Raw genomic sequence first — 11,222 nt, 5'->3', positions numbered from 1 at the left:
ATCTGTTTGAGGTGTGAACAAGAACAAAATCAGTATAATGTGAATAAACAAAATCAGTATAACGTGAATCACCGATGGAAGGGTTTTTTAAACTGGCGTTAAGGCGGTGATGGAACACAGACGGAAAGAAATTGAGTTAAGGAAAGAACGCAGAGATGAAAAGCCTCCGGCACGACATCTGCATGTTTGAAGCTGGAGATGTGAACGGACACATTTCACGAGGTGTAGGAGGCAGCGTTCTAGAGAAGGCGCCGTCCCCGCCTGGCCCCCACCTCCCCGGACAAGCGGTGGAGGAGTAGGGCCGCCGTCCCTGCCTGGCCCCCGCTTCGCCGGACAGGCGGTGGAGGAGTAGAGGCGGACGGAGGGGATTGTGGCGGGCGACGTTGTCTCGCCGATGGTGGCAGAGCGGTGCGGCGTCGTCTTGCCGATGGTGCTGCGGCTCAGTGTGATGGGGCCGATGGCGTGAAGGCGGGGCCGACGGAGGGGATTGGGGTGGAGTGGGGCGGCGTCGTCCCCGATGGTGATGCGGCTCGGTGTGATGGCGACGACGGCGTGAAGGCACGGCGGACGAAGGGGAACGGGGCAGAGCGAGGCGGCGCCGGCGCCGATGGTGCATGCGGCAGTTTATTTCCTTGGGTCTCTCTAGGTCTTAGTCGACTGAAACTTCGCGAAGTCTCAGTCGCTGATGTCAGCGTCCTAGTACAGGCTGATGAATGCCCGGATCTATTCCCTCCTCCTCGTTCGTTTGTTTTCCTTTGGGCTGGTTTAATGTGTACGAGGCCATTTTTTGCTTGTCTTCGTAGTTGGGCTACTTTTGTCTTCTCCCAGATTGCTTGTCTCGTGTAGAGTTGTTTTGTTTCTTGCTTGTACGTGGACATCCTCCTATTGTTTCTGTTGTCTTGTTTTCTTGTCTGTTTTTTTTCCTTGTATTTAGGCTGTCAAATATATCAGTGTCTGTGTCAATTCTCCCTGCTTATGCGCAATGTAGTGTGTCTCAAACAATCATAATGCATACAAAAAAGTGTAGTTGTTCTAAAAAAAGTGTAGTCTGTTCGTATTTCTTTGAGCACATATTTTTGACACAAAAAAGAAGGAAAATAAATTAAGAAACTATGTGCGGCCCATGTGTGTGCAAATCGAGTGGCATTATTTTTTAGAAAAATATCCAAACATCACTATTTTAGAAAAGAAACAATAACATAAATCGAAAACGCAAAAATAAAATAGAAAGAAAACTATAAAGTACAAAATCAAAAATGAAAAATTGAAAAAAATAAATTCACATACTGGGACGCCCAAAGCTCCTAGGCCCCCGCTCCGCCCGCATCCAAGTTATGCTCGGCTGGTGGCGTCGCTTGTAGTTGCATGCAAACTATAACATATGTGGTTGCACATGGGGCGCAGTGCAGCCGAATGGCATGTTTGAAAGAAAAAAAACACCACTGTTTAGAAAAGCTAAAAGACCTACAAGAATAAAAATAGAAACAAAAGCAGAAAAATAGAAATAGTGGTAGACATGCAACCGTGATAGGGGCGAGATTTGCATTTGCGGCCTCCTACCCACTCGAGTTAAAAGCGCCGCTAAGTTGGAGTTGCGTTGAATGCATGCAGTTGAAGTCGGGTCGATACTTGTAGTTGTTTGCCTACTACGGACATGCAACTGCTACCCCTCCCCTGGATAAAACAGCAGTGAGTTGAAGTTGCAGCTGAGGGAGACACTTGTAGTTGGGGGTCGGGCCTGGGGTAACGCTTGCAGTTTCATGGCTACTGTTGGGCATGCATTTACCATACTCCTACCCCGTCCTTGTCAGCTCCGATAAAAAAATCCCCAGTTGCAACCCATTTGGAAGACATGCAATTGCAGTTGGGGGACGACACTTGTAGTTGCATGAATATTGTGGGATATGCAATTGACCACTTCTCCTCGAGGTCTCTCCGACAAAAAAAGTAGTTGCGGTCGGGCTAGAAGACATGCAGTTGCGGTCGGGTGCGACACTTGCAGTTGAATGCCTAGTGTCGGACATGCAAACTGGCCCGCCCACTCTCACTACAAGAAATATGTCAACTTATGACCTTCTGTCAGTGACCCTCGAAGAATTGGTCATAAATTTATGACCATTTTAGACCAATTGGTCAAAAGCTGTTCAGGGGGCTTCAAACCCTAAACCATTGCGACCATTTTGGTCAGAAAGGTCGTAATTTCCTTACACAAAATGGTCACAAAGCAAACAGTGCTAGTCCGCTGCCTTATTTCTAGTTGTTAATGACCAATATAGATGGTCATAACCTTGTAGATTATGGTGGGTTGTGATGACTAGGCGCCATCTCATCAGTTTTGCCTATGTGTCATGTCCATGTGGCAGTTTTCGCCCTAGGTTGTGAAGCAACCTATATTTCTATCATTCCCAAAATTCCCAAAAAAATCTCATAAATTCTTTGGGTAATATCTTCATCAAATATGTAAAAATCTTCCTTGCCTAGTTCAAAAATAATTCAAAAATATTCATTTTCCTATTCTGTTCAGAGTAACAGTTTGTGAAGGAAGTACCACTTTGGCATGTCCAAATAGTATCCATTTTCTACAGTGCTTTCCTATGACCAAATAACGATCCTCCACCAAATGCCAGCTCAATCCATTCATTATTTTGAGCCAAGCTTCAACATTCGTATTTATGTCCAGTGTGGTGGTTTGCAAAGCAAGTACCACCTAGGCTCCTCCTTTTGCGCTGGAAATTTGTGAAGACGGTCTTCTTAGTAACTGATCATCCTCAGCCAAAACTCGCGCCCATTAGCCATGTACATTTTCCGTACCGCTAATCAAACACTTGGCCGCTAATTCATGTTTGAGCATCGATCGGTCTCCTCGTGAGAATCTTATGTTGTAATTTTGTTCCTAGCACCTACCCGGGGAGTGCTCAACCCACTAGACATGCCTAGGCTGCCCAGAACACAAGGTAACGCCACGGTCATGCGGTGACCACGCGACGGGCATGCGAGTTTACGCGCTCTAGAGTTGGGGCCCTCGGCCACCGCCCAAACCTCGACGTATCACCACCAAACAATGTATTTATGATTAAATAGGTACATATGTAACTATAAATGATTTTTGGAAAAAATAAATAGCAAACTATGAGGCAGCTGCAGTTCAAATTTGACCCGCTTCCAACTGAATCGGCGGGAATTTGTCTTTTTCACCAGAGGTGGATCAAAATTTTTGACACCCAACCATTTTGTCAATTGTGCATTAAATATGTCCTAATATTTTATGAAAATGATTTGGTACAATTTTGCAACAATTATTTGGTAGGTCCTTCACAAAAAAACCTCATTTCGGGCACTCGAAAAATGGAAAATGAATTTTCCGTGCAAAGCAAATGAAAACTCCCTTTGGCAACATTGTTTGGAATTCCAAGATGCACCCTTGTGCACAATGTGATATCATTTGAACAAACTATGCCATGAATGTGGCCATAAGATTGATCATTTGGCTTGAAAGCCATTGATCTCCACACATGATAGCTCGTTTCTGAGAACACTTTTTTAAAATAATTGCCGTATTACAAGTTTGTTATTTTTCCTGGGAACTTGGCCACATATGATGACACAATGCGAAGGTTTCCCAATTTTTTGATTTTTTTGAACTTTTTATGCCCGTTCCAAAATGCGGACAAAACGACGGGAATGACCGTTCCTAGCTAGTGGTTGAATCTTGGAATTTTTTTGGTGTTTCTCTGATTAAATATATACTTATGTACCTAGAAATGATTTTTGGAAAAAATAAATAGCAAACTATGAGGCAGCTGCAGTTCAAATTTGACCCGCTTCCAACTGAATCGGCGAAAATTTGTCTTTTTCACGAGAGGTGGATGAAATTTTTTTTACACCCAACCATTTTGTCAATTGTGCATTAAATATGGCCTAGTATTTTATAAAAATGATTTGGTCCAATTTTGCAACAATTATTTGGTAGTTCCTTCACAAAAAAACCTCCTTTCGGGCACTCGAAAAATGGAAAATGGTTTTTTCGTCCAACGAAAATGAAAACTTCCTTAGGCAACATTGTTTGCTATTCCAATATGCACCCTTGTGCACAATATGAGATCATTTGAACAAACTATGCCATGAATGTGGCCATAAGATTGATCATTTGGCTTGAAAGCCATTGATCTCCACACGTGATAGTTCGTTTCTGAGAACACTTTTTAAAAATAATTGCCGTATTACAAGTTTGTTATTTTTCCTGGGAACTTGGCCACATATAATGACACAATGCGAAGGTTCCCCAATTTTTTGATTTTTTTGAATTGTTTATGCCCGTTTCAAAACGCGGTCAAAACGACGGGAATGACCGTTCCTAGCTAGTGGTTGAATCTTGGATTTTTTTTGGTGTTTCTCTGATTAAATAGATAATTATGTACCTAGAAATGATTTTTTTAAAATAAAGAGGAAACTACGAGGTAGCTGCAGTTCAAATTTGACCCGCTTCCTGCTGAATCGACGAAATTTGTCTTTTTCACGAGAGGTGGATAAAAGCTTTTGACACCCAACCATTTGGTCAATTGTGCATTAAATATGGCCTAATATTTTAGAAAAAATGATTTGGTCCAATTTTGCAACAATTATTTGGTAGTTCCTTCACAAAAAACCCATTTTGAGCACTCAAAAAATGATTAAAAATAGCTAGAAATATGAAAAATGCATACAAATTGGTCCTAATCCATAAAATGTGGTCTAACTCTAGTGTAAATTTGTGTGGTGCCCTTTTGCAAAATATTTTTGATAGCTACTTCATAAAATCTCTCTATTTTTAGTACTTAAAAACTAGTCTACATCACTGATTTTCTGAACCAATCATAACTCTGTCCACGGATCGATGACATGGCGTCCATCCATCCATCCATCCATCTCTCCATCCCACATCCATCCATCCATCTATCTACAGAAAAGAAAAAAAAGAAAAGGAAAAGAGATACCCACCACCCGCAGCCCAAACCCTAGCTCAGATCGACCCCTCCCCCCGTCGCCCCCTTCCTCCCTCAGCCCAAACCCTATGCTATAGTAGACCTTGTTCATATTTATTAGCTAAGTTTGCTTGTCCTTGGTATCTATATGCATTCCATTTGTGTTTCAGGATTTCTCTAAAATGAAATAATAGGCCTATTAGTCACCAATACTTGAGTTAATCTAACTCCTTACCTGCTATGCTATAGTAGGCCTTGTTCATATTTATTAGCGAAGTTTGCTTGTCCACAGTGATCCATATACATGCCATTTGTGTTTAACGTTCTCTGAAATGAAATAATAAGATTCACACTCCATGGACCAGGACGACCACCGGGACCTCCACGGCGATGATGAAGCCCGCACATGGTCGAGCTCGATGGAACAACAGTGCCTCAGTGTGGTGCAGCCGAGTTGGGCCACTCCGGTGCATCAGGAACTCTGCATGCTGCTGTCCTTTGTCTCATCATCTTAACTTCTGTTGTCCTTTGTCTCATCATCTTAACTACTACAGTAGTAGGAGTATTTTATATGCTGTTCATTTCTTGGCCGCCCAGCATGTTTGCTAATCATCCATCTGCCTCATGTTATATGATCCCTACCTAGTAACTTCATTGTATGCAGACTTGTGGTGTTGGTTCAATTTAGTCAAATTAATATATATACTGTTATGCCACAACTACTACTACTGTCTGCATTTAATCCTGATTAGTAGCTTCATCCATAAGTGGCAAACAAAAAAATGTTGATTTTCATCTTATCTCTGTGACAACCAATGGAGTTGAATTGCAGCATGCATGTCAAAGCTGGGTTTAATTCTTGGGCAATATATGGTAGTTTCCACTCTTCACGCCCAAGATTAGTATGCTGCAGCTCTCCCTCCTCACTCCATACATCCAGGTACTAGTTACCCAATGAGCAGCCCTGCACCTCGCTGGATCTCGCCCAAACCCCGCTCATCTTGCTGCTTGTGGTAGGGAATACTCTCTGTTGAGTATTTTGAGGAATGAATATCTGTTAAATATGGAGTTAGGATCATCTAATAAAATTTCTACTATATATAATATATATGCATGAAACTAAGATTGCTAGCATCATTTACACAAGATACACCCTTTGAATTGAATTGATTGGTTCAGTTTCGTATATTCTTCACCCAGCCTTCTATCATGCTTATAACTAGTGCTCTGCTCATGTTGTTAGACAGGATTTTCACTTCCTGCCATCCCAACCTTCTATCATGCTTACAAGATTTTTCTTTGCACGGTAGTAGCACCAGTACCTTGCTGTTGTTGGGAACGGAAGGGAGCTGTTCCATGCATTGAATCTGGGGAGAAAATCACCTTCGGCATGTACACCATCACCTTGGGCATGCTTGTGCCGCTGCTGCTCGGCCTCAACATGTCCTGGAGTGCCATTAGCGCCGCCCTCACGCTCATCTTCCTCGACTTCAAGGACGCTCGCCCTGCCTCGAGAAGGTAATTGTGTGTCCATCCGTCTGCAGTTAACTAAGTTGTGCCCCATTGATGTCCTACTAATGTTAATTGTTACTACCATGGTGCTGATGCTGTTCAGAATATGATATGTGCCTTAATTCTAAGTTCTGGTCTCTCTTAAGAGACATTTCTAGCTTTTCTGACTCAAAGTTGTTAACTTGGTACTGCATGAGTTTTACTACTGCTAACAGAGAGAGTATTTACTACTGCCAACACAGAGACTTTGTATGCATGCTACCTGATGAGTGCTTTCTTTGTAATATTTCACCTTCCTATGCATAGGTTTATTCGGTTTGAATTCTGCATGACATGAAATAGATATTTACAGTGTTTTTCTCAACTTTTTTTCACTGTCACTTGATATATACTTGCTTGTACTTGAAGCTGTGGGTTAATGTTGGTGGTTTTGTTCTACTTGGATGCATTGGTACCCATCATCGAGCGAACGGATGCAACAGCGGCAAGAAGCTCATGGCTGTGTGCATCTAAAGCACACCATGGACACCATCCACTTCCTCATAAATGCTAACTCAATCCAGATCATCGTCGACACTATCATCCACAGGTATCTTCCTTGGTTCCCTTTATTCTCTCCTGCCTTTGTGAAGTTTAGTATGCATGTGCTGACGAGTATTGTTAGATCTTGCCAGTTGAATGTATGGTCGTGATAGTAGAATGGTATTTTGTTTTAGGCGCAATGTGTTGTAGTGCAGTTTTTTTGCACAACCTGCATATGTGCCATGCATATTCATATTGTTTCTCTGTTTCTTATATGAACTACTATCTCATTTTAACTAGCTCGCCAACAAAAAGCATGGTACTAGCTGAATGTTGAATGGTCTGTTCTTGAATGGTCTGTTCATAATATATTTGCCCCAGTTTTCTCATTCTTTTCTGATTCATGTAACATGATGACAGAGGAAGCCATGTTGCTGTTTTGTTTGGTCTCAGCCCTGACTATCGCCGTCGAGCGAGTCCGGCGTGTTGTTCATCTGACTATGGTTCCAGCCCTGACTACCGAAGTTTTTGTCCTGTTGAAGTTGCATAGAAATATGAGAGAGTCCAGCGAGTACAGGAGCTTGTGAAGTAGTACTATATTACACTTGCAGAGCTTGTAAAGTATTGTATTATACATGGCCCTTTGTACTGGCACGGATAGAGCTTGTAAAGTATTGTATTATGTGATCTGGTTGCTCTTGTTTAAGTATTATGTGTGTTTTTTGTCTCTGCGAATCTGAATACTGCTTGAAATATGAAGAATATGAGTCTGATAGATGGGACCCACTTACCTAACAAATTGAAACCTGTTACCAGAACCTGACAACTGGGACCCATCTGACTAGTGGACCCATTTAATAAAAAAGAAATGAAATTGCTTAGCCAAAATGGCCGTGGCCCAACAATAAAAAAGGCTGCCATATTGGGCTTGGCCCATGATCCTGACCAAAAATTGATGAAAAAAAAACACAAATAGGCTGAATTGTTGGGCTCGGCCCATGTAGAAAATCGAATTGGACCGGGCTGAATCTTGTGCCACATCAGTTTGCCACGCTGGATGCCTACGTGGCCTGGGGGAGGTTGCTAGTGACCAAAACGCCACAGTAGGAATATTTTGGTCGTAAACGTCTTTGACCATTCCAGAAGAAAGGTCGCTATAGTCAGTTTACGACGCCCAGCTTTTGACCTTCTGTTTTTGGTCACAAAAAGGTCATAAATGGAAATTTGTGACCTTTTAGTGACCAATAGTGGTGGTCATAAGTTGACATATTTCTTGTAGTGTCTCTTGCCGCCCCCTCCGACAAAACAAAGGTCTAGTTGCAACCATGTTGGGGGACATGCAGTTGCGGTCGGGTGCCGCGCTTGTAGTTGTGGGGCTATTGTCGGGCTTGCAACTGGCCTGCCCCCTTCGACAGAACAAAAAAGTCAAGTTGCGGCCGGGTTACAAGACATGCAGTTGCTGTCGGATGCGACACTTGCAGTTGCATCCCTTGTGTCGAACATGCAACTGGCCCACCCCCTCTCCCGCCGCACCCTCCGACAAAACAAAGGTCTAGTTGCACCCATGTTAGGGGACATGCAATTGCGGTCAGGTGCAATGCTTGCAGTTATGGGGATGTTGCCAGACTTGCAACTAGCTTGCCCCCTCTACTAGCGCCCCCCCTGACAGAACAAAAAAGTCCAGTTGCGGTCGGGCTAGAAGATATGAAGTTGCGGTCGGGTGCGACACTTGCAGTTACATTCCTAGTGTCAGACATGCAACTGGCCCACCCCCTCTCCCACCGCCCCTTATGACAAAACAAAGGTCCAGTTGCAACTATGTTAGGGACATGCAGTTGCGGTCGGGTGCGACACTTGTAGTTGTCGGGATGGTGTCGGGCTTGCAATTGGCCCGCTCACTCTGACAGAATAAAAAAGTCCAGTTGCGGTCAGGTTACAAGACATGCAGTTGCGGCCAGGTGTGACACGTGCAGCTGCATTCCTAGTATCAGACATGCAACTGGCCCGCCCCCTCTTTCCGCCGCCCCCCTCCGATAAAACAAAGTTCCAGTTGGAACCATGTTAGGGGACATGCAGTTGCGGTCGGGTGTGGCACTTGCAGTTGTGGGGAAGTAGTCGGGCTTGCAACTGGCCCGCCCCCTCTACCGGCGCCCCCTCCGATAGAAAAAAACTCCAGTTGCGGTGGGGCTAGAAAACATGCAATTGTGGTCGGGTGCGACACTCACAGTTGCATTCCTAGTGTCGGACATGCAACTAGCCCGCCCCCTCTCCCACCGCCCCTCCGATAAAATAAAGGTCCAGTTGCAACCATGTTAGGGGAAAACACAGTTGCGGTCGGGTGTGGCACTTGCAGTTGCCGGGATGTTGTCGGGCTTGCACCTGGCCTGCCCCCTCTACCAGCGGCCCCTCCGACAGAAGCTAGAAGACATGGAGTTGTGGTCGGGTGCGACACTTGCAGTTGCATTCCTAGTGTCGGACATGAAATTGGCCCTACTGATCTCTACTCGAACCAGAAACAAAGTAAAAAAAACTAAAAACCAGAAATAAAGTCTAGTTGGACGGCGGCAAATATTTTTGACAAGGAAAATGATAAGTTACACGCCAATGACATACATACAATTGTGTGTGGCCGGTGTGCATGAAACTATGTGTGCTCGAGGGTGGTCGATGTGCATGAAACTATGTGTGCTCGAGGGGTGTGTCAGCAATAATATTTTTGGAAAGAAAAAAAGTTGCATACACACACTGACAATAAAAACATGTAATTGCATGTGGTTCAATGTACATGCAATTGTGTGCGATCAATGTATGTATAAACAAGTGACAATATTTTTTAAATAATAATAGCAATAGAACATGAAAAAAGAAAAAAAAATGGGAACAAACCAAAGCGAACAACCCTCTTAATCGCTCCTGTCCCCAGGCAACACGAGCACTAACAAAAAAAAATTCAGCCTAGAAGAAAGCCCAAAAAGCAGACAAAGGAAACACCACCCCTCAGGGCCGGCCCATGGGGCATCTCTGTCCAACACAAAGAATAGAAGAGAAGGCAAGAAAAAAAACAAGGCAACGGGCCGGGGGCATAACTAAAAACAGGTTGATACAGCGCAAGGAAACATTGATCCTCAATCTTAAACAGAAAACCATCAAAGGTAAATAGATCGACTGAGACTTCCTTAAAACTCAGTCGACTGAGTTTTAGCCGTCCCCTATTTCCTTTCGTTTGTGGCAGTTGTTTTTCTGTCGTGAGATGTGAAAGGAAGGGGATCATGGGAGAGAAGGAAATGTTTGACGCTAAACGTGTTTAGTTGCTCACCATTAAGACAGTAGTGACTGTTGGATCAACAGGGAAGGATGGCTGAGATTTATTAGATCTGCCCCACTTCGTCTTTTTATATTGGTATATAGATATAGATATAGATGCAACCTTTGCCTTCGGATTCCTATCGATCTAGAACCGATCAACGACGCTTCACACAACCACGCCTTCACCCGTAGATGTCACTTCGCCGCGCGACACCCTCCATTGGGCCTTGCTGCGGCGTTTCTCAGAGTTATTTACGCAAAACCATCACAGTTGGGGCTAGGGTAACAACTTGGTATCACATATGAGTCAGGGCACAAAGAGCCACCAACTCTGCGCCTAATCTGTAACACAGAGCATTGATTGTCGGATTTGCTCGTGAAAACAACAAAACTGACAAGCTGGGCCCACCTATCGGGTTGACGTGGCAAAGACTAAGCACAAAAAAAACGTTGACCAGCTAAGGTGTTAAATGAGACGCGGACCCCGCATGTCACTGGCTGCATGACCATCTTCTTCCCATCTCTCTTTCTGTGGGACATTACATCGAGCAGCTTGTGGCCGGACAGACTTCAGCGACTAGAGGCACCAACTATTCAGCGGCGAGCACCACTGACGGGACGAGGGGGGAGGCGCGTCGTGTGTCCTCCCAAGCCAATGCCGTTCCCGTCGGCGTGGACGCCCAACCATATGCGCCCGTGCAAGCCGAGAGCTCCATGGCCATGGCAGCCGAGCCCCTGCTCGAGCTAGCCCAGGGCCGCATCGTCCTGTTTCTTGCACGCCTAGCCGCCGAAGCACACACACATCTAGAAGCGCCGTGCACCACTCCCGCGAGACCCGGCAGCCGTTGGTCCCACTCGTGCTGGAGGCCATCAGCCATCGCTGACCTCGGCCACACGGACGCATGCCTACAGTCGTGCCAC

Source organism: Triticum aestivum, chromosome 4B (genome assembly GCF_018294505.1).
Source record: "Triticum aestivum cultivar Chinese Spring chromosome 4B, IWGSC CS RefSeq v2.1, whole genome shotgun sequence".
Lineage (NCBI taxonomy): Eukaryota > Viridiplantae > Streptophyta > Magnoliopsida > Poales > Poaceae > Triticum > Triticum aestivum.
This window is presented reverse-complemented; position numbering follows the sequence as displayed.